Source organism: Bubalus kerabau, chromosome 17 (genome assembly GCF_029407905.1).
Source record: "Bubalus kerabau isolate K-KA32 ecotype Philippines breed swamp buffalo chromosome 17, PCC_UOA_SB_1v2, whole genome shotgun sequence".
Lineage (NCBI taxonomy): Eukaryota > Metazoa > Chordata > Mammalia > Artiodactyla > Bovidae > Bubalus > Bubalus kerabau.
This window is the reverse complement of record NC_073640.1, coordinates 55,320,274-55,344,948: the sequence shown is the minus strand read 5'-3', so window position 1 is coordinate 55,344,948 and position 24,675 is coordinate 55,320,274. Positions and strand designations below refer to the sequence as shown.

The following is a 24,675-nucleotide window of genomic DNA, read 5'->3' as shown; positions in this document are numbered from 1 at the left end:
GGATTCCATCCAGGCAGGCCCCACCACACACCAGCTAAGAGACGGGGCAAGTTCCTGACCGCTGCCTCACTTTCCTCATCTTACAGATCAAAGCGATCTGCAAGCCTTATAGCAGACCACCTCCTAGAGCTTTTGAGAATGAAATGAGTTCATCCAGAAAAAGCACTTAACATAGTGCCCAACCCATATCTGTCCAACAGAACCCATTGTGAATTTTACCGCAGAGGCCAAGTACGGTTAGCCTGGCATTGAGCTGTAATAGTTTTACTTTGATGTGCATTTTGAATTTCAGCTACACCTAGATAGACGTAAAATGATAATTAAAGTGCTGTAGCCAACTTATCAAATGAAATCAGCACCCAGCCACTATTTTGTTGACTATGAGAAAGTTTATGTTAATTTTTAGGGTCTGATAGAATATTTCATGTGTATTACTGTGGTATTCATACGCTATGTCTCTAAACTTTATTTTCAAAAGCTTAAGGCCCAAATAAAAACTTCTCTGGAAAAAAAAAAAATAGTGCCCGACCCAGAGCAGGTGGTCTGCATTATCAGCATCACTGTTATCATCATTATTAATATTCCCGGCTGTGTGACATCCCTGCCCTCCTGTAGCACCTGCATGGTGGAAGATAACCTTGCCCACATCACAGGGCTTCTGTGACCATCATGAGCCCCATCACCTGTCTGTCTCTAGGTCACCTTTGAAGATATTCTTGGGTTCAGCCAGGCATGGGAGGGGTGCCCCCACCCTGGGCGTCTCCTTAAACACCCAGCCCTGCTTGGCAGGGCTGGCTAGGCTAAGTCCCCTCCCTCCTCCATGAGCCTGTCATGGTGGTCTCTCCTGAGATCCTTCCTCCTCACCTGGGAGCTTCCCTGGCCCTCCCTCTTCCCGATCACACACTCTCCTTGTCTATCGCCTCTAAAATACACTTCCTCATTGACTAAAGACTCTTCAGAGAACCCTGGGAGAGATGCTCAGGTCAGGGATCAGTGTCCCCATCAGATGGAGATGGATTGAGGTTCAGACTAGACATGAGAGGTCCCCACTCAGAGGCACAGCCCGGGCTCCAACCCAGGTCCTTCTGAAGAGCTGCTCTCCCTTCAATCACGTGTCTTTACCTCCCCTCTCTCTCCTCAGCTGCACCTGGCCCCATCCTCACCCAACCTTCTGCAGGAAGACAGTCCTTATTCCATTGTTCCCGCCAGGTCTAATCTCCCATCCCAGGTGGGGGCATTTCACCCTGGGGCTCAACCCAGTCCCTCCTGCGTCCCGACCCCTAACCCATCTCAGAGCGTGGTCTGGGTAGAGGAGAAGGGGAATCCTTGAATAGGTCTCAGTGCAAGGGGCGGACGGGCCAGTGGCCACTGGGGTGGACCGAGGGGCTGAGGGAGCTGGGCCTGGGATTGGACAAGGGGAGCTGCCCTTGGGGGGACTCACCTGCCCTGTGGGCTCTCCCTCTCCCCTTCACTCTCTCCGCTGGTGGGGCCTCCTCTCCTGTTAGCACAGGATCAGGGCCTGTTGCTAGGACCCATTATAGTAGCAAACCACAGCTTATTGGTCAGCCAGCCCTGGTGCAATAATGTGAGGGTGATGTCAGGGGGCGGGATCCCAGCCCCCCTGTGGGACCCCGCCCCTAGCTGTTCATGGGACCATCACTGGGTAGTCTCAGGCCCTTAGCCCCCCTCTACCCGCCCAGGGACCCAGAGAGAGCTTTCTGACACCAAGACTTGTTCAAAACCCGCCCGTGGTCTCCATCACCCCCAGCACACAATCCGAGCTCTGGCATCTGAGAATCTGGCCCTGCTCACCATCCCACCCTCTATTTCTCCTCCATCCCAGGACTCTAGTTTCCCAAACAAGTCATTCACTCTCCCTCCTTTGCACTGTCTACCCGTTCACCCACCTCACCAAGGGTGGTGTAGGCTCTGTGTGGGTGGTGATTAAGCTCAGCCAGCTCTGGCTGAGCTGGGAGAGCCCCGTGCAATTTGGCCTGTTCCTGGCCGGGACTGGTGGTCCATGGGGCAGTGGGGCAGCACCCACACCCCAATTCAGTATCTGGTTTCCAAGCTCCCTTTTGGGCTTCCTCCTTCCCTAGCATTTTAACATCCTCTGATGCTGGGAAAGATTGAAGGCAAAAGGAGAAGAGGGCGGCAGAGGATGAGATGGCTAGATAGCATCACTGACTCAACGGACATGAACTTGAGCAAACTCCAGGAGATAGTGAAGGACAGGGGAGCCTGGAGCGCTGCAGTTCATGGGGTCTCAAAGAATCGGACATGACTGAGCGGCTGAACAACATTAACAGCAGTGTACCCTCAGCCCATCCTTCAAATCCCAGCTCGGGTGCTGACTTCATAACACTTTCCTCCTTTCTCCTGTCTCCCTCCCCTGCTTCCTCACAACCATTTAAAATGGCATTGAGGGGGCTTCCCTGGTTGTCCAGTGGTTAAGACTCCACAGTCCCAGTGCAGAAGTCGTGGGTTCAATTCCTGGTCGGGGAAGTAAGATCCTGCATGCTGCATAGCATGGTCAAAAAATAAAAATAACTTAAAAAAAATAAAATGGCATCTTTTAGTATGACAAAGAGGGAGATGGAAGCAGGGGGAGATGTGAATGAGAAAAGAAAGTTGAGGGGGGTGGTGGGAGGGAGGCTCAAGAAGGGGAGGATATATGTACACTTGTAGTTGGTTCACATTCTTGTACAGCAGAAACTAACATTGTAAAGCAATTATCCTCCAATTTAAAATAAATTTTAAAAAAAGAAAAAGAGTTGGGATGGAAAAGAGACTCCTTAAGGAGGAAACAGAGGGAGAGTCAGGCAAGAATTCAGGGATGAGAGACTGAGTCAGAAAACCACCAGAGATACTCTCGGAGGCACAAGTTACAGACAGAGCAAAAAGATGCAGAACCACAGAGATGGAAAGCAAGGCGTGGACCCAGATGCGCACAGGGAAGAAGCCAAAGGTCTAGAGACCAGGACACAAGAACGCCAGCCTTCTGGGGGATATCTCTGGCTCTCCTCAATTCCAGCCCCCATCTCTGCACCTTCCAAGCCTCCCTTCCAGTCTAGGGAATCTTTTATGACAGTCTCCACCCTGGCTCTCCTCCCAACCCCTTCTCTGCCTAGGCCATGTGTCCCACCCTTACTCCCATTTCCTGGGATGTAGCCAGAAGCCCCCACTACCCAGAGGCCCCTGCTTCCAAGGTGGCACTAGGGGTAAAGAACCTGCCTGCCAATGCAGGAGACATAAGAGATGCAGGTTCGATTCCTGAGTCAGGAAGATCCCCTGGAGGAGGGCATGGCAACCCACTCCAGTATTCTTGCCCGGGAAATCCTATGGACAAAGAAGGCTGGCAGACTATAGTCCATGGGGTTGCAAAGGGTTGGACATGACTGAGCAACTTAGCACGCACACAGCCAGAGGCCCTGGCTACTCAAAGGGTTTTGCTGACAATCTGAAGCTCAATTCTGGAAAGAACCCTCCAAAAGAACAGCTGAGGAAGAGGTGGAGCCCCAGAAAGGAATGAGAGGGGACTCCCCCCTCACCAGAAAAAAAAAAAAAAAGGGAAGAGACTAGTTGAAGACCACACTGAGAATGGGAAAAGGGTACTCTGCTGACTACACCGAGTTCTTAAACCACAGGCGAGACAGAAATGCAGGTCAGCACACAAACTCATCCACATCCTCAACTGACTGACACAAACACAGAGACCAAGAGTTGAAAAAAGATCCTCAGACATTCCCAGACAGCACACACACGAACTAAGGTTTCTCCCCGCAAATCCAGACCCAAAGCCTGGCCCAGGAGGGAAAGGAAAGACACAGAGCCTCAAGTACAGAGTCATTACAGACAAGTCCAAAGCAGGCAGACTTAGAACAGCCTCGCAAGCCACACGCACGCAGGCACACACAGACTAGCAGACCAGAGGAGACCAGTCACACTAGCATATTCAGATGGCAGCCCCTGAAACCCTCCACGTCCATTCATTCTGCTCCAGCTCCTAAGCTGTGTGAGCAGCCACGAGCCAGGGTCTCCAAAGTAGATACATCAGGCTCTGCCCTTGGGAGCTCCCGGTTGGAGGAAAGGAGGGGGATGGTCACGGCTGAGGGTAACTCTGGACCAAGACCAGGATGCAGGACGCCTGCGCAAATGTGTCTAATGCAGGCTGGCACATTGCCAGGGGCGCTTCTCCTGGCTCCGGAGAGTGCCAGCCCGTGGGAGGCTGTGCCTGTGCCTGTCTGGCGGACGCCAAACCTCCTCTCTGTCTTCATTCATCAAACACTCAGCACCTCTTCAAGGCCCTGTCCTGGGCTAGATTCTGGGAACACAGACAAGACCAACACCCCCCGCCCCCGGCTCTGTTCCCGCAGGACTGATTCATAGTGCAGTTAGAGCGTTAGTTGCTCAGTTGTGTCTGACTCTTTGCGATCCCATGGACTGTAGCCAATCAGGCTCCTCTGTCCATGGGATTCTCCATGCAAGAATACTGGAGTGGGTTGCCATTTCTTCCTCCACGGGACCTTCCCAACCCAGGGATTGAATCCGGGTCTCCTGTATTGCTGACGGATTCTGTACCATCTGAGCCACCAGGGAAGCCCATGTAGTGGGGGAGTCAGATCCATCCCCAGGCAATGATGACCTGGAGTGGGCCAGACTGGGATGGGGAGGGTGGCCCAGAGGACTGTGGGAGCACCAAGGGACCACCTGAACTAGCTCAGGGGTCAAGGAGGGCTTCCTGGAGGAACAGGCGCCTGAGCTGAGAACTGAAGGATGAGTAGGAGTGAGCCAGATGGTCAGCTAGGAAGTTGCATCCCAGCCCTAAAGAACCTAGGCAAAGACCCCGAGCTGAGAGAGAGCTCTCATTTGTCTTGTAACTGACTCAGCTGTGTGGTCATCCCACAAACATTTGTGTAGACCTCACCAGTCCCTGTGCTGGTCCCAAGATGTGACTCACACATCCCTGCTCCTACAGACCTCCCAGGCTGGTGGGGGCACTATCGTGCTCACATGCTAAAGCCAAATGCTCACTTACAGGACATTTTTGATACACCAGGTGTGCATGGACTTCCCTGGTGGCTCAGTGGTAAAAATATCTGGCTGCCAATGCAGGAGACGCAAGTTCAATCCTAGGGTCAGGAAGATCCCCCAGAGAAAGAAATGGCAACCCACTCCAGCATTCTTACTGGGAAATCCCATGGACAGAGGAGCCTGGTGGGCTACACTCCATGGGGTTGCAGAGAGTCAGACATGACTTAGCGACTAAACAACAACAAGGTGTGTGAAGCCTGTCAGGTGGAGTAACTCATTTAGCCCAGACTAAAATTCTGTTCTGCCACCTGTCATCCCAAGATAGACACAACACCCAGGAGCTGAGACTGGAATAGAGAGAAAGATAGAGACAAACATACCAATTCATCCTCTCCGTCTGTGGGTTCCCCAGCTCATCCAATCTGAGGTACCATGGTTGTCAGATGCACTGTTTTCTATCCCATTAACAAAATTTTAAAAGTGCTGCCAATAAAATTATGATGTATTTCACTATCACTTAAAATGTTTAGGAAATTCCCTGGCGATCCAGTGGTTAAGCCATGGCACTTCCACTGGAGCAGGTATGGGTTTGATCCCTGTTGGAGAACTTAGATCCCAAAATATCACATGAGGTGGCCAAAAAAACCCAGAAAATAAAATTAAATGCAAGAGCGCTTGGTAGACTTACTTAGAAAATATAGGTTTGTATCTTATACTATCCGTGTGTGTGCATCTAACTAGGAAAATACAAGAGAAATGTTAGCTAAGCTGAGCCTAAAATCACAGACTCGGACTCTGTGGAGTCACTTTTGCTCCAAGCAGTGGATGTCCACACTTTTTCACACAACACATCTTCTGTCCTCCATGCCAACAGGCACAGCCATGAGGCTATTAAAAGCAGCTCAATTATGGGTAAAGAAGATGTGGCACATATATACAATGGAATTCCACTCAGCCATAAAAAAGAATGAAATAGTGCCATTGGCAGCAACATGGATGCAATTAATGATTATCATACTAAGTGAAATAAGTCAAAAAGAGAAAGACATATGTTATCACCTATATGTGGAATCTAAAATATGACACAGCCACAACTAAACTGAGCCCATGTACCCTAGAACCTGTGCTCTGCTATAAGAGAAGCCACCTCAATGAGAAGCCTGCTCACGGCAACCAGAGAGTAGCCCCCACTCGCCACAACTAGAGAAAGCCCGCGTGCAACAGTGAAGAGGCAGTGCAAGTGCTACTCACGCAGTCGTGTCCGATTCTTTGTGACCCCGTGAACTGTAGCCCTCCAGTCTCCTCCATCCATGGAATTCTCCAGGCAAGAATGCTGGAGTGGGTTGCCACTCCTTTCTCCAGGGGATCTTCCTGACCCAGAGATCGAACCGAGTCTCCCGCATTGCAGGTGGATTCTTGACCATCTGAGCCACCAGGGAAGACCAGTGAAGACTCAGCAGAGCCATAAATAAATAAATAAATAAATAAAAATGTTAAAAGTAGTAAAATGTGACACAAATGAGCTTATTTATGAAACAGAAACCTACTCATGGACATAGAGAAGACTTGTGGTTGCCCAGAGGGGCAGATGGGAGAGGGATGAAGTGGCAGTGTGGAATCAGCAGATGTAAGTTATTATATGTGGAATGGATAAACAGCAAAGTCCTGCTGGGTAGCAGAGGAAACTATATTCAATATCCTGTGATACCTCATATTAGAAAGAAATATTAAAAAAAAAAAGTGTGTGTGTGTGTGAATCATTCAGTCGTGTCCAACTCTTTGAGACCCCACGGACTGTAGCCCGCCAGGCTCCTCTGTCCATGGAATTCTCCAGGCAAGAATACTGGAGTGGGTTGCCATTCCTTCCCCAGGGACTCTTCCCAACCCGGGGATCAAACCCAGGTCTCCTGTATTGCAGGCAGATTCTTTACCACTGAGCCACCAAGGAAGCATACGTATGTGTAAACTGAATCACTTTGCTATATAGCAGAAATTAACACAGCATTGTAAATCAACTACACTTCAGTAAGAAAATAAATTTTAAAAAATGCTCTCCGGTGAAAATAATGATAACCATCCGGGGCGGGGGAGGAGGGGGGAATCTCCGTATGCACACCCAGTCAGTGACAGCTGCCTCACAATGACTGCCTGGCTGTAAGGTGTAACCTCTATGACTCTTCCTGATCTCAGAATTACTAAAATGCAGGGTGGGTGCGGGGGATGAACGGTGCATCTTAGAATCGATGAAAGTGCTTCCTGTGTGTTTGCTCTGCGTCTGCTAGTCCGGGAACACAGCGATGACGCAGACGGTACTTCCTGCAGGGAGGAAGTTTGTGCAATAGACACTGACTGTGGGCCAAGGCTGTTGGTGACGGGTCTCATTGTGGTGGCTTCTCTGTTGGGGAGCCCGAGCTGTAGGGTGCTCGGGCTTCAGTGGTTGCAGCCGCAGGGTCAGTTGTTGCGGCTCCCCGGCTCTAGAGCACAGGTTCAGTAACTGTGGCACATGGCCTCAGTTGCTCCGAGGTCATATGGGATCTTCTCGTATCAGGGATTGAACCCGTGTCTCCTGCACTGGCAGGCGGATTCTTTACCACTGAGCTACCAGGGAAGCCCCACCTTCTCTCCATTTGCCATCATCCTGGGGAAACCTGAAGCTAGCCCCCAAGGATTCATTCATTCATTCAGATAGGTATTGTTCTGCCTTCTGGATCTAGACAGAGTTCTGGGCACTGACACACGGGCGAACAACCCACAGATGACCTTTGCACTCATGCAGCTTATATTTTTGGAAAGATATAGATAATAAACAAAAGCAAGATAGTGTCCAATAGCAATAAGAAAAGAGAAGAACAAGGCAGCAAGTGTAAGGGATGGATTGAGGGGTTGGTGGATCGCCTGCAACTATGACTGCTGACCATCTCTCCATCTCCTTACACACACACCACTCTTCCCCACAAGAGGGGGAGTCTTTGTCCTCTCCAGAGTCTGAGCTGACCTTGTAACTTGCTTCGATCAACAGAATGTCTGTATAGGATTGTCTGAGTTTGGGAAATGAAAACAGGAAGAGATATCTGAGATTGTTAACATGAGATTCCTGGGATGAGCTTCCCTGGGGAAAATCTCTGGGGAGAAAAGAGAAAATGAAAAAGGAAAAGGCTTGGTTCAGAAAACTCAAAGCATGGACATAGGTAGCAAAACTGCCACTATCGTGTTTGGGGCAGAATTTATCTCAGGTGAGGAGAGAGGAAAGGCAAGAGGCCAGGGAAAGGGACGCAGGAGATTTCAACTGTTTTGTTAATTCTTTCTGCCTTTTAGCTGAGCCGTGAGAAACACTACCCATTTCTTTATTTGTTTTTATAGGTTGATTTTGTTTTTTGTTTATTTTTTAAATTATTTAAAACATTTTGTTTGCTTATGTAAGCTTAAATAATTAATAGTAAAGATTTTTACCTTGAATCATGGACCCACATGTATGCTGTTACAGAAAACTGGAAATTAAAAGACTTGACAATAAAAAGACCTGAACAGTAAAATTCAAGCTTCTGCCCAGGTCAGCCCCACCCCACTCCCAAAGTACCTTTCTCTTCCTGCAAACTCCAGGGTTGCTGCTGCTGCTGCTGCTAAGTTGCTTCAGTCGTGTCCAACTCTGTGTGACCCCATACAGCCCACCAGGCTCCCCTGTCCCTGGGATTCTTCAGGCAAGAACACTGGAGTGGGTTGTCATTTCCTTCTCCAATGCATGAAAGTGAAAAGTGAAAGTGAAGTCGCTCAGTCGTGTCGGAATCTTAGCGACCCCATGGACTGCAGCCTACCAGGTTCCTCCACCCATGGGATTTTCCAGGCAAGAGTACTGGAGTGGGGTGCCATTGCCTTCTCAGGACTCTAGGATTAGAGTCATTCAATGATTGTTTCCTTCTATGAGCAGTTCCTGACCACCTGCCATGGGCTCCAGCTCAGCCCAGGTGGATCATATCCTGGCCTCATCCCTACAGACCTCTGATCTCACAGAAACACTTCCTTCCTTCCTCTCCCCTCCCTGCCACCCCAGGTCACTCCACACTCACACCTCAGGGCAGGCATCCTCTAGACAGGCCATGTTGGGGAGCAGAAAGAAAGGGACTTTATTTTTTTTAATAGTGTATGTTGTTGTTGTTGTTCAGTCGCTAAGTCATGTCCGACTCTTTGCGACCCCACGGGCTGCAGCACGCCAGGCCTCCCTGTCCCTCACTACCTCCTGGAGTTTGCCCAAGTTTATGTCCATTGAGTTGGTGATGCTATCCCACCACCAATAAACAGTGTGCGTTCTTTTTTAAAGATTTATCTATTTTATTTTTTATTTGATTTTTTGGCTATGCTGGGTCTTCGCTGCTTTGTGCCTGCTTTCTCTAGTTGCCGCAAGCAGGCGTGGTGTGCACACCACACTCCTCGTTGTGGTGTGTGGGCTTCTCATTGCCGTGGCTTCAGTCGCTGTGGCGCACGGGCTTAGTTGCTCTGTGGCGTGTGCAATCTTCCCAGACCAGGGATGGAATCCATGTCCCCTGCACTGGCGGGTGGATTCTTAACCACTAGACCACCAGGGAAGCCCAAGAAAGGGATTTTTAGAGCCAAAGGACATTCTCCGTCCCAAGTAATAGTAGTAAATGTTCTTGGTTACTTACAAGAAACTCTTTCCACATGTGCTTTTCTGATTTCTGTACACATATCAACTCTTTCAACCCTCACTTCAACTCTTGAGTAGGAAGCATGATCACCCCATTTCACCAATGGAAAAACTGAGGTCTAAGGGCTCACCCAATGTGATAAAACTAGTAACTGGCTAAGCTGGACTTCTAGCCTAGACAAACTGGTATCAGAGTCCATACTCTTAACTACTGCGTTGGACTCTCTCTTTGATTGTGTCTCCTGACTGCAAATTGAACTTTTGACATGATTTTTTTCTATGAAGACTTTAGAAGAATGTCACTACTCCAGGGGTGAAGTGAGATAGATATCTGAAGGTGAAGGACATTCTGGAGCCTTTTGCTAATGGGCAGGGATGGGGGCAGGTCATGCTTGGCTCTCATCAGGTTTATTTTAGTTAATCCTCTCTCTCAGGAAGGATGGGTAACCCAAAGGGACTTCCCTGGCAGTCCAGCAGTTAGGACTTTGCCTTCCATCGCCAATGCTTTACAATGTTATGTTGGTTTCTGTTGCACAACAATCATTCAGCTGTATGTAAACATACATTCCTTTCCTCCTGAGCCTCCCTCCCACCCCTCCAGGTCATCACAGAGCCCTGAGCTGGCTCCCTGGGCTACACCGCAGCCTCCCACTAGCTAGCTATTTTTCACATGATAGTGTATATATGTCAATCCTCCTCCCCCAATTCATCCCACCCTCCCCTTTTCCCTCTAGGTCCACATGTCCATTCCCTCTCCATCTGCATCTCTATTCCTGCCCTGCAAATAAGTTCGTCTCTCCCATTTTTCTAGATTCCACATATATGCGTGAATATAGGATATTTGTTTTCCTCTTTCTGACTTTCTTCACCAGATCAGAGTTTTGGATGACAAATCCGGCACAGTCTGAAAGGTTATAGCGATGGCCTGGGAGAAATGGGTGATGGTGTTATCTTTCCAGACCTGTGACAGAGTAAAGGAAAGAAAGGCAAGAAGAAAGAAAGAGTTTTATGTTTAGCTCAAGTACAAAGTCTTTATCTGGCATCTTGGGATGAAGCAGTCCACCGCAGTGTCAGCTACATCTCTTCCCAGTCAATTTGATTCGGAGGTCTCTAGCATTTTCACGGGATCAGATGCCAGGCAGGGCCATTTCAGCTGTGAAATGTGTGGCCAAGTTTCCTGTGCCTGAAGTTTGGCTGCCATCCAGGTAATGAGGAAGACCTGGTGTAGTCCCTACCAAGGAGATCCAAGGGCAGTGGATCCTTTGTTCCTACTGATTGAAACATTAGTTTGGGGATTAATAGCCAGATATCTGTGGAAACTAGCAGAGTTTAGGGGCTTCCCAGGTGGTACATTGGTAAAGAATCCGCCTGCCAAGGCAGGAGATGCACGAGATGAGGGTTTGATCCCTGGGTTTTGAAGATTCCCTAGAGGAGGGCATGGCAACCCACTCTGGTATTCTTGCCTGGAGGATCCCATAGACAGAAGAACCTGCCGGGCCACAGTGCATGGGGTTGCAAAGATGCTGACCACACACACACGTACACACGAAGAAGAATTTCCAACATCCAGTTCAGTTTATAGGTATATAATAAAACCTCAGAAATTGTTGACAAGATTAGAATATATACAAAGGTGCAAACATAATTTCTCTCTCTACAGTTGCCCTCATTTTTATCAAAGATACACAGGGAATCCCCTGGCATTCCAGTGGTTAGGACTAAGCGCTTTCACTGCTGGGGCCCCAGGTTCAATCCCTGGTTGGGGAACTAAGATCTCACAAGCCACACACATACACACAAACAAACAAGACCCCCAAACCCACACACAGTCAAAATAAATTTATTTGCATGAAATGTTGCCCAATTGTTGACACAAATACAGCAAGAGCAGTGATTGACTACATATTAATAAGCTCTTTTTAAGACTGCTTTGTTGGAAATTTTTATAGGGAGTCTCAGATTAAATGCTTAAAAAGAACTCTCAAGGCCAGGAAGTCATACCAAAGTTAAAGTCACTCCTTAAAGCTGTCTGGTCATACTTAAGCCTATGCATATCTCTCTTGACTACAATATTCCGGTCAACAACTTGGTAATACATCCAGTGTTTCTAATTATCCTGTTACTAGGAGAATAGTTTTTTTGGGGGGAGGGAGTGGGTTGCTGCGTGGTATGTGGGATTTTAGTTTCCCGACAAGGGATCGAACTCATGCCTTCTTCAGTGGAAGCACAGAGTCTTAACCGTTGGACCACCAAGGAAGTGCCAGGGAGGACAGATTTTTATTGAACTTATGTAAATAGCTAACTATATTGCCACGAGAATAATGTGCTAGGATTTCCAAATTCTGGAAAGATCAAGTAGAAAGAGAAAGTAAATGTTTCATTTTTGTTTACAAAGTTATACTTTGCCAAGTTGCTATATGTCATGATAGCTTAAGGCAAAAATGTATATGTTAGTCTCTCAGTTGTGTCCGACTCTTTGTGACCCTCATGGACTATAGCCTGCCAGGCTCCTCTCCATGGGATTTTTGCCAGGCAAGAATACTGGAATGGGTTGCCAAGCCCTCCTCCAGGGGATCTTCCTGACCTAGGGATTGAACCCACATCTCCTGATTCTCCTGCCTTGGCAAGCGGGGTCTTTACCACTCGCGCCACCTGGGAAGCTGAGCCAAAGACAAAAGACTTCCTTAAACTTGAAAAAAAAAAAACACTAAGGAACAGTATGGTTTCAAATGAAAAGTGATTTAAAAATTATAATCCTCTCAGTTCATTTGATCCTATCTGATTAACACTTGTTCTTGAATCCAGTTTTTCCTTTAGCTCTGGAAATTCTTACCTAGTTCAGTTTGATGATCTTCAAGCTATCAGAAACCTGTACTTGTGAAAAGCCCTTTCCTTGAATCTCTTTGAATATGAAATACTTCCACAGGAATGCTTTTGTGAAAGCATGAGGATAAAAGAATGTCTATCAATGACAAAGGCTTAAAAATGGCAATGGCTAGATATCTGATGAGAGTTTAGTACAATGCAATTGACAAGAAAATGCCATTGTTTCTGTGACACGCATTTTAAGACGGTAACTAGAATTACAACTGAAAACATTATGCCAGAACATATCAGAATGTTAGGGTTTTATACAGTTTCTAGAACACATATTAATGATATTCACCCATGCAATATAACTTAAGGACATTTATCATCACTTACTTGACATTGCTTCTCATGTCATTTAACATACCAAAGAAGCCTAGTTAATTTAAAATTCTATTTTCCATAAAGAGAACAATTTTTTTGCAATGTTCCAGAGGCCCTCTGGAAATCCCCAGAGTTACTTTAGATCAAAAAGACTTTCTTTAGAATTTGGTTTTGGGGAAGTTTGGCAAAAATATCAAAAGATTTTAGACACTTGACTAAATTGGGTCACAGACTATCATGAAATGATAATTATCTACTTTACCAAAGTGACAAAAAGATTTCTAAGGTAAATGTAGGAAGTTTCATAGTTCTGAGCAAAACTTAGCTCTTTAAATATTAAGGAGTCTCTGTTTTCCTTAAGTAATCAAAGATCCGATTAAGATGACATGAAGCCCAGGAAATAATTTTAATAAAACACAGAATCTTTGCTTTTTAGGCATATTACTTAAAAAGTAAGGGAAACTGATTCACATTTTTGTACAGCAGAAACCAACACAACATTGTAAAGAAATTTTCCTTCAATTAAAATTTTTTTTAAAAAAGGGAAACCTTTAACAAGCCCCTCTCAGAAGCAGACCCATACTCCAAGAAGCTGTCATTTTAGCAGAAGAAAGAAGGTTAAGTTCCAATTTTACACATAAGTACACCATTGATATTGAAGCTTATTTAAAAAAAAAACTTTCATAACAAACTTTTTTTCAATCTTATCCAGCTTGATCACACCATAAGATTTCTTTCCCAGATTCCTTTTCCACAAATCTTCAGATTCCTGTGTTCATTTTCATTTCTTTCCCTTTCCAAAACAACCAGCTTTATTTTAAGACAAAATCACTTTCATTTCCCTCAACAAAAATGCATCTCCACACCTTGTACACTTTTGTATTTTATTTATTTTTTTTGGCTGCACTGGGTCTTCGTTGCTGCACACGGGCCTTCTCTAGTTGTGGAGAACGGGGGCTGCTCTCGAGCTGCGGTGCTCAGGCTTCTCATCGCAGTGGCTTCTCTAGTTGCAGAGCACAGGCCCTAGGGTGCTCGTTGTGGTTCACAGGCCTGGTTGCTCCTCAGCATGTGGGATCTCCCCAGACCAGGGATAGAACCCATGTCCCCTGCATTGGCAGGTGGATTCTTAACCACTGGGCCACTAGGGAAGTCCTCTCATACCCTTTCTAACAATAACAATAACAACAAACCCATATCTTACTTTTCTTGCATACTGAGTCATTTCCCTTATCATTTCCAGTAGCTTTAATTGCATATATTAATTAGAATTCTTTACCCTTAGATCTTTCTGTGTTGTTGGGTGTTGTCAGTATAGACATGCCTGAACCGGCTAAGTCTGCTCCTGCCCCTAAAAAGGGCTCTAAAAAAGCTGTGACCAAGGCCCAGAAGAAGGACGGCAAGAAGCACAAGCGCAGCCGCAAGGAGAGCTACTCCGTGTACGTGTACAAGGTGCTGAAGCAAGTCCATCTGGACACCGGCATCTCGTCCAAGGCCATGGGAATCATGAACTCCTTCGTCATTTCTCTTCTTCCAACGACATTTTCGAGCGTATCGCTGGCGAGGCGTGGCGCCTGGCGCATGACAACAAGTGCTGGACTATAACATCCAGGGAGATCCAGACCGCCATGCGCTTGCTGCTACCTGGGGAGCTGGCCAAGCACTCCATGTCTGCGGGCACTAAGGCTGTCACCAAGTATACCAGCTCCAAGTAAATATAATATGCCCAGCCGCTGTTAACAGAGAAGGCAATGGCACCCCACTCCAGTACTCTTGCCTGGAAAATCCCAGGGACGGAGGGCCTGGTGGGCTGTAGTCCATGGGGTCGCTAAGAGTCGGACACGACTGAGCAACTTCACTTCACTTCACTTTACCCTTAGAAGGGCTTCCCTTGTGGCTCAGCTGGTAAAGAATCAGCCTGCAACGTGGGAGACCTGGGTTCGATCCCTGGGTTGGGAAGATCCCCTGGAGAAGGGAAAGGCTACCCACTCCAGTATTCTGGCCTGGAGAACTCCATGGGCTGTATAGTCCATGGGGTTGCAAAGAGTTGGACATGACTGAGCAACTTTCAAAAAACCCTTAGAAACCTCAACTTTTAGTGACTATAAAAGAGTAAAGAATTATGAACTTTCTTTTCTAATTAGCATTCTCTGGCTTGGCAAATTTAGATATACTTTTTATAACTTCCAGAAACATACTTTCTCATGGAACATTTTCTCAGTATGGCATCAAACGTATTTACCAATAAGCCCAAATGTCTAAAGGAAGCCCAAAATGATAAACCTATGTTCAATATTTAGTGTTTCAGTGTTTTATCTTATTTGGAAATGATCTGGATATTCAATGATTTTGGCTTAACTCATTATTTAACTGAATTTGACTTCCCTGGTGGCTCAGATGGTAAGGCATCTGCCTACAATGTGGGAGACCTGGGTTCGATCCCTGGGTTGGGAAGATCCCCTGGAGAAGGAAATGGCAACCCATTCCAGTACTCTTGCCTGGAAAATTCTGTGGATGGAGGAGCCTGGTAGGCTTCAGTCCATGGGGTCGCAAAGAGTCGGATATGACTGAACGACTTCACTTTCACTTCACTTAACTGAACTTAGCAAAACTAAGGTTTCCAGGCTACCAAAAGATATGGGGAAACTATTTGTAAAATTATCCTTAAAACTTTTTATTCTGCTTACATCTATTTACTTTTGGAGGAGGGAATGGCAACCCACTCCAGTATTCTTGCCTGGGAAATCCCATGGACAGAGAAGCCTGGCAGGCTACTGTCTATGAGAGTGTCCAAGAGAGTTGGACATGACCTAGCGACTAAATAGCAACAACTATTTAGATTATTTGTGAAAATTTCTTCAAACCAACTTACTTTTCTTACTGACAGATTTTGTGGCCTGAACTTATTTGACTAATAAACCCAAGTAGAATAAAAATTGTATGTTTTCATTACACTCCATATTTATAATTCGAAGACATGTCTATTTTAATTGAACCAACAAAGTAGCTCTAATATTGAATATTTTCCCATATCACATGAACCTGAAAAGCATTTTGGTGATGTTCTACTGTATTTCCTAAAGTTTTATGAATACTTAATTTATGCAAGCACTTTATTTTCTTTAAGCCAATTCAATAGAATTCTTTTACACATTAATTTTTGTAATACCATCCAAAGGTAAAAAATACCACACATCTATAACACACTTATTGACACACATAAGCAGAGACAGATACAGAGACCTTAATAGTTTCATTCTAAAATTTCTGCCATGAATCAGGTACGATAATACAAAACACGCTAGTTATAAAAGGACAGTTGGAACAAGTTCAGCTTATCTTCTCAAATGGCTATAGCTCTTCTCTACCACCCAGGTATATTTTAGCTTAAAAGAAAGGGCCTTACAGGACATGGAAGCAACCTAGATGTCCATCAGCAGATGAATGGATAAGAAAGCTGTTGTACATATACACAATGGAGTAATACTCAGCCATGAAAAAGAATACATTTGAATCAGTTCTAATGAGGTGGATGAAACTGGAGCCTATTATACAGAGTGAAGTAAGCCAGAAAGAAAAACACCAATACAGTATACTAACGCATATATACGGAATTTGGAAAGATGGTAACGATAACCCTGTATGCGAGACAGCAAAAGAGACACAGATGTATAGAACAGTCTTTTGGACTCTGTGGGAGAGGGAGAGGGAGAGGGTGGGATGATTTGGGGGAATGACACTGAAACATGTATAATATCATATAAGAAACTAATCACCAGTCCAGGTTCGATACAGGATGCTTGGGGCTGGTGCACTGGGATGACCCGGAGGGATGGTACGGGGAGGGAGGTGGGAGGGGGGTTCAGGATGGGGAACACATGTACACCCATGGCGGATTCATGTTGATGTGTGGCAGAACCAATACGATATTGTAAAGTAATTAGCCTCCAATTAAAATAAATAAATTTAAAATTAAAAAATAAGAAAGGGCCTTAAAAAAATTTATATCAGGGACTTTCCAGTGGAAAAGAATGGACTTTCCAGTGGATAAGAATCCACCTGCCGATGCAGGGGACACGGGGTCAATCTCTGGTACGGGAAAATTGCACATGCCACAGAGCAGCTCAGCCCGTGCACCGCAACCACTGAAGCCCTGGCGCTCTGGAGCCTGTGCTCTGCAACAAGAGAAGCCACCGTAATGAGAAGCCGAGCACCGCAACTAGAGAAAGCCCATGAGCAGCAATAAAGACTGAGCACAGCCAAAAATAAACCAATTAATAATAATAATAATAAAAGAATCTGTGCTTTCACTGCAGAGGGTGTGGGTTCAACCCCTGGTCAGGGAACTAAAATCCCACATGTTTGTGCGTTCTTAGTACCTCAGTCGTGTCTGACTCTTTGTGACCCCCATGGACTGTAGCCCACCAGGCTCCTCTGTCCATGGGATTCCCCAGGCAAGACTACTGGAGTGGGTTCCCATTTTTCTCCTCCAGGAGACCTTCCCGATCCAGGGATCGAAACCAAGTCTCCTGCATTGCAGGCAGATTCTTTACTGTCTAAGCCACCAGGGAAGCCCTAAATCCCACATGGTGGTGGTGGTTTAGTCACTAAGTCACGTCTGACTCTTTCAACCCCACGGACTGTAGCCCACCAGGCCTGGGATTTAGGGCTTCCCTGGTGGCTCAGACTGCCTTGAACGTGAAAGTTGCCCAGCCATGTCCAACTCTTTGCGACCCCATGGACTATACAGTCCATGGAATTCTCCAGGCAAGAATACTGGAGTGGGTTGCCATTTCCTTCTCCAGGGGATTGTCCAGGAATCGAACCAGCGTCTCCTGCATTGCAGGCAGATTCCCACATGTTCTGTGGCAAAAGGGGTGGGGGGAAGGAAGGAAAGAAAGAAAGACAGTGGTTATCTCTGGGAGAGGAAGAGGTCTGGATCTGGAAAGGAAGAGACATTGTGAAATTTTATATTCTTCTCTCAACTGGACACTACAGATGGAGATGGGGGAGAACTGATTTGGGTAAGAATTTTCACCTTTTGTTGGCTCCTACCAGATTTTTTAAGCATCCTGTCTACAGGTTCTATGTGGGATTTAAAGTGGATAGTGTAGCTCCAATATTTACCGGAATTTGGCAAGGTTTTCTTATTAATTTTTAATTTTTGTTTCCCCTTAGCTATTTAAGGGTATAATGTAGCATTTACCAGGAAATCCCAAAGCCTTGTCAACTCTAGGAGAAACTATGTGTCAAGACAGGAAGTGGCAGCTGGAGAGCCAGAGAAAAGGGGAAATTCAGTGAGAGGGTTAGAATGAGGAAGAGGAGGGTATGAAGGAGACAGGGTAGGAGCCAGAGGGAAAGAGGAAATGAGTGTAGTGGGGTGAAGGGGGTGAAGAGCCTTCCGATGACTTTTTATATCTTTCAATCATTTATTTGCCTCTGTCAATTTAGAGATTGTTGTCATTCAAGCTAAGTTATGTCCAACTCTTTGTGACCCCATGGATTCTAGCCCGCCAGATTCCTCTGTCCATGGGATTTCCTAGGCAAGAATACTGGAGTGGGTTGCCATTTCCTTCTCCAGGGGATCTTCCTGACCCAGGGATCGAACCCAGGTCTCCTGTGTTGGCAGGAGGATTCTTTATCACTGAACCACCTGGGAAGCCCTTGAATCTTGATTAGGCAAAGTCAGTCGAGATAATCCATCACCTTGCCACAGATCGGCTGATGGGACATGACAGAGTCTGCTTGATGATGGGGTTTCTGACAAGACAGAGATGGGAAGCCCCTTCTTCCAGCTTTGGATGTGGTTGTACGAGGAAATGATGATGGAGCTCTGGCCACCATTGTGCAAACACCAACATGCTGAGGACAGGAGGGCAGCAAGGTAGGTCCCTAGTGACTTCTAGGAACTGCTGAATTAATGGCCCCTGCATATCTCCATCTCCATTCTTTCTGTTATGTTGTATTATATTAGGTATTCCTTACTGCTCTTGAGAATCCCTTGGACAGCAAGGAGATCAAACCAGTCAGTCCTAAAGGAAATCAACCCTGAATACTCATTGGAAGGACTGATGCTGAAGCTGAAGCTCCAATACTTTGGCCACCTGATGCGAAGAGCCGACTCATTGGAAAAACACCCTGATGCTGGGAAAGACTGAGGGCAGGAGAAGAAGGGGGTGACAGAGGATGAGATGGTTGGATGGCATCACAGATTCAATGGACATGAACTTGGGCACACTCTGGGAGATGGTGAGGGACAGGGGGGCCTGGCGTGCTGCAGTCCATGGGGTCGCAGAGTCGGACACAACTTGGCAACTGAACCACAACTGCTCCTACTCTAGCACCTTTGTTTGCCGTTCTTTCTACCTGGAATGCCTCCCACTCGCTCTCCAGACCTCTGCATGGCCCTCTCTGTCAGCCCCTTTCAGGTCTTTATTCAGATGATGCTCTAAATCCTCCCTGCATAAAAGTGCATCCCAGAACTTCCCTGGTGGTTCAGTGGCTAAGATTTCGAGCTCCCATTGCAGGGGACCTGGGTTCCCTAGTCAGGGAACTAGATCCCAAATGCTGCAACTATGAGTTAATATGCTGCAACGAAAAGAACCTGTGTGTTCCAAGGAAGACTGAAGATCCTGTGCGCCGCCACTAAGACCCTGCATGGCCAAATCAATAATAAATATAAAATATAAATGCAATTTTTTAGAAAGTGCACCCCTTTGGCAGCATCCCCACTTCTTTTTCCAAACTGTGTTCTCCAGATTACTCATTACGGTCTGGAATATCATGAAGTGAAGTGTTAGTCACTTGGTCTTTGTGACCCCATGGACTGTAGACCACCAGGATCCTCTGTCCATGGGATTTTTCAGGCAAGAATACTGGAGTGGGTTGAGATTTTCTTCTCCAGGCGATCTTCCCGACCCAGGGATCGAATCCGGGTCTCCTGTCTTGCAGGTGGATTCTTTACCATCTGAGCCACCAGGGAAACCCAAATGAGAGGTTTATTATCTTCCTCTCCCATAAAAACGTAAACTTCCTGAGAGCAAGAGATTTTGTTTACTCAGTGTCCCCCGTGTCTACAACTGTGCTTGATGTATATAGTATTGTGATCAATACATTTTTGTTAAATGAATCGTTTCAGTTCTTCTCGTTGGACTTTCTATTACTTTCAGCTGCAAGCAAATGTTCCTGGCATTCTGCCTGCGGTGAGCTCCTCGATTTTATTATACCTCTCTGCTCCGTCCTTTGGATCCAAAGCTTGCTCTAAAATGATGCTCACTCCACATTGAGCATATGATCTCAAGGCTCCCAGACCTTGCCATCGGAATCCCCAGGGTATAGAGACATCGGGAGGCCCACTTGAGGCTGCAGTGTCAGCAAAAGGAGGTTCAAACCACTAGGCACTGTGCAATGCGATTCATTCAGTTTTGGTGACAGCTAGGATCAAACCAGTCAGTCCTAAAGGAAATCAACTCTGAATGTTTATTGGAAGGGATTTAAGCAAACTCTGGGAGATGGTGGACAGGGGAGCCTGGCGTGCTGAAGTCCATGGAGTTGCAAAGAATTGGACACAACTTAGCAACTGAACAACAGCACAGCTGAGAGACTGTGCTGCGACTGAAGAGGGCCCATGGTGGGGGTGGAATGTGCTGCCCTGAAAGCCTGAGGAGGGGGTGTATTTTGTCCTCAAGCCCCAGGTTGGCTGCCAGGACTTTACTAGACCCTGAAGAGGGAAAGAGAAGGAGGAGCTGTTCTCTAATGTTTGTGAGAAGAGATACAGTCTGAGGGAATAGCCTGGTATTGGGAACCTCCTAGTTTGAGGAAGGATGTTTATTTAGTCTTTGGGCCCCCCAGTAGGAAGGAGAATGTGTAACCATGGAAGCATCTCTCATCCGAGGAGGAAAAACAGCCTACTCTGAGGAAGGAGGCATAGCCTTTGAGGCCCATGGTGAGGAAAGAGGACCAGACTTGAGGAAGCCCTAGTCCGAGGGAAGAAGCACAGCCTCTGGGGTCCCAGCGTGAAGAAAGAGGACTAGCTTTGGGGAATCTCTTAGTCTGAGGGAGGAGGCTCACCCCTGCTTTTTTGCACTTTCTCACCGGAAGCTTCCAAACCCCTAGAAATGCCCTAGTAGAGGGGCACCATCTGGCAGAACAAGCAGGGAGGCTTCAAGGAGGGGGTCGGGGGTGCAGGCGGGCTGGCTCAGGAGAGGGTCGCGGTGCCCAGCGCGACGGTCAGCACCGGCAGGGCGAGGCGGAGGCCAAGCGCCGCGCCCGAGTGGCACTTGGGGTCCAGGATGGCGCGTTGCCTGGCGTTGCAGACGGGCGGGCCGGCCAGCCGGTGGCCCGGGAGCGCCGGGAAACCCTCTTCCTGGCACAGGTCGCGGGTGCCGCAGCCGCGCACGCTCAGGTTCCGGCCGCCTGCGGAGACGAGGGTAGGGACGAGGACATGAGGATGCGCCCCGCGAGCGCGCGCCTGGCGCACGCAAGTCGCCACTGGCACCAGCGCCGCGTCGCTGTCTCCAGACTCCCGGAGTTCCTCCAATGCAACAGATTGCCCGGAAACTCCCTCCAGCCTCGCGGGGTCGCCTTCCTAAAAGACTCTGTCACGTGGAAAGGGGAACACAGAGCGGCCAACCTCGGAGGGAATGGCGCCCTCAAGTCCATCCGTGCCCTCCAGGAAAACTTACCGGCAGTGTTCTGAGCCTTTATCTGGAACTGGTCACGACCGTTCCTTTCCTTAATCTTTGTATGTTACTCATGTGTTACAGGTGTTCTTTCACTTGTATTCAATATTAATAAAAATTATGACACCTGGAGGCCATTCGGCTTCATACATCCCTCCAACCAGTTTCCCAATTATTTCCTAAGCTCCTCACAGCCCTATATGATTAGTATGACAGGATGTGACGTATTTATATAAAAATGTAAATATGCCAGAGTAGCCAGTTAATTAAGCACTTGTGAGAAATTTGAAAGTGAAATAGTCTGGCTTCCCAGGTAGCGCTAGTGGTAAAGAAACCACCTGTCAAGGCAGGTAGAGATAAGAGATGAGGGTTTGATCCCTGGGTCGGGAGGATCCCCTGGAGGAGGAAATGGCAACCCACTCCAGTATTCTGGCCTGGAGAATCCCACGAACGGAGGAGCCTGGAGGACTGTAGTCCATAGGGTTGCACAGAGTTGGACTTGACTGAGCAGCAGGTAGACACCAGCAGGAAAATACTTAACCAGAACTGTTGGTGTTATTTTTAGGTCCTTATCTTTTAGCCATATGTGGAAATGCTTATGGTTGAGTAGTAGGATATCTGCATGTATTCAAAATAACATGGGGCCTGGGTAGAGATGAAGCAGGATCGGCCATGAGTAGATAATGATCACAGTTGGGTGAAAGGTCCACAGGGCTTATTAAACCGTTTACTCTTATATTTGCCTTGGAATTTCTCCATAATACAAAAGTTAAAAAGAAATGTAAGCCTCACAGCACAGTCTGAGTTTATGTCATCTTGCCCTGAACTGGAGTACACTTCCTCAAAGAGCCAAGTTTGTGAGTCATGGTCCCACACCCACCATCATGCACACCCACCCACACATGTACACACACACACACACACACATACCTCAATCACAGTCCATATGAAACCCAAGAGACCACAGAACAAACCACACACACACCCAGGCTTCCTGCTCACTGACATATCACCCCTTCTCCAGAAACAGCCACACACTTACCCCATTGTGCACAAAAAACTAACTTCCCCAGTTCATCCCTTCCCTGGACAGTGATCAATTAAAGAGCTATTCAGTCCACCTGAGCCTTATTCACATTTAACAATGATAACCACTAACACTGCTGCTGCTGCTGCTGCTAAGTCGCTTCAGTTGTATCCGACTCTGTGCGACCCCATAGACGGCAGCCCACCAGGCTCCCCCGTCCCTGGGATTCTCCAGGCAAGAACACTGGAGTGGGTTGCCATTTCCTTCTCCAATGCATGAAAGTGAAAAGTGAAAGGGAGGTCGCTCAGTCGTGTCTGACTCTTAGTGACCCCATGGACTGCAGCCCATCAGGCTCCTCCGCCCATGTGATTTTCCAGGCAAGAGTACTGGGGTGGGTTGCCATTGCCTTCTCCCAACCACTAACACTGAATGTCATCAATTCCAAGATGCAAATCCCTATTCCCCAACAGACATACACACACACACACAGTTGAGTCACTCAGTTGTGTTGTACTCTTTGCAACCCCATGGACTGTAGCCCACCAGGCTCCTCTGTCCATAGGATTTCCCAGGCAAGAACACTGGAGTGGGTTGCCATTTCCATCTCCAGGGAATCTTCCCAACCCAGGGATGAAACCTGAGTCTCCTGTCTTGGCAGGCAGATTCTTCACCTCTGAGTACATACATATATTTTTGAATACTTTGGAAGACAGCTGTCTTCCTGTCTTCCCATCACCTTAGATTTGCTGACATGCCATACATAGCCCTTACTATGTTCTAGAATTATGCTATTCAGTACAGTAGCCACTAGCTGTATGTGGCTCTTGAGCCCCTTCCATGTGGTTGGTTTGAACTGGGATGGGCTATGAGTGTAAAACCCATGTGAGATTTCAAAGACTTAGTATGAAAAAAATGAATGTAAGATTTCTCATTTATCATTTCTTATGTCATTTGCATGTTGAAATGATAACTGTTGGATAAGTTGGGTTAAAAATATATTATTCATTTGGTGGAAACCAACACAATTCTGTAAAGCAATTACCCTTCAATTAAAAAATAAATCAATTTAAAGTTAAAAAAAGAAGCCAGAGGAAAATATATTATTCAATGAATTTCATCTTTTACCTTTTGCAAAAGGCTAGTAAAAATTTTTAATTTGCATATGTGGACATTGTATTTCTTTTGGACAGCACACATCTATAAGCTTCATGGATTATCTTATTTAATATTTATAACGGATAAGAGACTTTGATTATCCTCTTTCTCAGATGGGGAAATTGAGGCACAGACAAAGAAAGTCCCCTGCCCAGAGTCACCCAGCTCATAAGGGCTAGGATTTGAACCCAAGCAGCCTGGCCCCAGAGTCCTGCTTTCTGCCCTCTACTCCATCACCTCTCTCATGAATTCATCTCATCCTCATCAAAGCCCATGAGGTATGTACCGGGGTCCTGTGCTGGCTCCCGGCAGGTATGCTTCTAGCATCCCCACTTATCAGAAGAGAAAAATGAGGCTAAAGGAGATGAAGGTGCTTGGGCCTCACAGGGTCAATGATGGAACTGGGCCCCCCAAACCCAGGCATCCCTGTATCCAAAACCAGTGTGTTCAGATGCACTCATGCACACTTGCATGCACACACACACACATCTTACCTACTTCGGACACCAGGTTTATGTGGATACACTCGCTCTCCCTGCTGGGACACTGCATGTAGAAGGAGGGGCTGCAGGGCCCCGAGTGGCCCCCAGGACATGTAGGGCACAGGAACTTACTCAGGGTGCTTGAGCCTGGCAGGGCGGCTGTAAAGGGGAGAGTGATGGTTAGCCGGGAGGACTCTCAGGACCTCCCAGGGTCCTTCGTGTGCTCATAGGCTCTACTACAGGGGGATGACCTTAATGGGATTTCCCAGGGAGCTGCAGTCAAGGTGGCTTAGGGCATCCTGAATGGTAATGAGGATTGAGTGCCCACCCTCCTCAATCCAGGACAAACTCTCCTCCAAAGTCACCCCACCACCTCCTTGGCCTCCCATCTGACCACTTTCTGGTGGCAGCTCACCAAGAGGACTGGGCTCTTGACAGTTGCCTTGA

General features: G+C 47.0%; 1 pseudogene; it reads left to right on the top strand.

The window, feature by feature from the left end:
* The first annotated feature begins 14,203 nt into the window (after window positions 1-14,203).
* Window positions 14,204-19,675, top strand: LOC129630668 (histone H2B type 1-K-like; annotated as a pseudogene).
* The last annotated feature ends 5,000 nt before the right edge of the window (window positions 19,676-24,675 follow it).